Source organism: Blastomyces dermatitidis (assembly GCF_000003525.1).
Source record: "Blastomyces dermatitidis ER-3 genomic scaffold supercont1.17, whole genome shotgun sequence".
Classification (NCBI taxonomy): Eukaryota; Fungi; Ascomycota; class Eurotiomycetes; order Onygenales; family Ajellomycetaceae; genus Blastomyces; species Blastomyces dermatitidis.
In genome coordinates, this window is record NW_025544790.1 from 67194 (window position 1) to 68762 (window position 1569).

The following is a 1569-nucleotide window of genomic DNA, read 5'->3' on the forward strand; positions in this document are numbered from 1 at the left end:
TCTTTACGAAGTGTGGTTAAGGGCCTTAACCGGGGAACAGGCCGGGCCGGAGGTGCGGGCGCGGGGGACGGCCGGAGGGTCACTAGAGCAGTCCGCAGCGGGCGCAGTGCCCGGTGTCCAGAGAAGGTAATAGTCCGGCATGGCAATGTTAATGTCTTGATAAATGCGGTGACAAGACCTCACTTGACATGCTCAGACAGTTCTCAACGGTAGAACTGCTTCAAACACGCTTCTCTGATCAGTCAGTTGAAGCTATATCTCAATTCTTCTTTCTGTATTTGCGGAGTGTCACTGCTGTCTACTCAAGTATATCCGCAAGGGAAGGATATTTTATTTATACCCTAATAGGGATTGTCATAGACATGTGTCTCACGGGTCTGAATATATATGCAGACCGATCCACAGTGATATATGTATCTGGATGCATATATACATACATACGTATAAATACTTATTATTATTATTATTCTTCCATTATAGATATATGCAGTCAGAGACTATGACATCTCCCTGAAAACTTTTGGTTCTCAGGGTTTTCCTAGTATCTGTAAAGCTAATTGTTATACATTTGTCAATTTCAGATATGCAAAATTAGAAAATTCTCACACCCACAGAGATATACACCTGTCTGAAGATAGAATACAATGTTTGTGAGTGTAGTCATGGCGTCACCGGCGGGAGGCGGGGAACTCAAATGGCGCGCCGGTGATGTTTAACCAGGACTAGTTAAAAGCCTTAACCGCGGAAGAAGCCCGGGCCGGAGGTGCGCGGCCGGGATGGCGCGTGACTCTCCGGGCGTCTTTAGCCAGGGCGGGTTAAAAGTAGTCCCGGGCCGGAGGCGCGAGCGGGTGTTCAAACCAGCCGGGCAAGTGGTCCGGGCCGGCGCGGCGCCCGAAGCCGGCCTTGACGTACCCAGGGGCTTTCAGGACGGTCCGGTTAAAGCTCTTAATCAGAGAGCGTAGTCCTCCGGCCCGTCTACACCGGCGCGGGCCAGCCCGGCGCGAAGGGCTCCCCGCGAAAGCGTGTAACACCGGGTCACGCCCCGGGTGCCCGTTTGCCAGGGTACAGTTGGGTGTCCGGACCTTTGACCGGGCTGGTGCTCCGGAGAGGGAGAGTTGTCCGGTGACACGCCCGGGCAGTAGCGCGAGGGCGGCCGGCGGGTGAGAAGTGTCAGCAGGAGGCCGGAACATCGCGCGATGCTCCCGGAGACCGTTAACAGGGCGCGGAGTGAACCTGAAAACCTCCTGGCCGGGAACAAAGTCCGGCCGTGATGGAGGCGCGGTGCATCTCCGACGCCCTGCGGAGATGTTGCCGCTCGCGCGCTCCGGCCGGACCACAGTCCTAGCCGGATAGACAGGGCCGTATGTATCCCACGCCGGTGACCATGGCAATAGAGCAAAACGACCAAGTCCCACTTTTCCAGGCCCAATGACGGAAAAATCCCGCCCGTTTCCTATGTTGAGGTGGCCCAGTTTCTATTTTCCCATAGAAAACCATCCCCCCCACCGTCATTTCCAGTACCAGGAGCCCAGTCTGGCAGAAGACGACCCGAGAAGCGTCCGGTGAGTA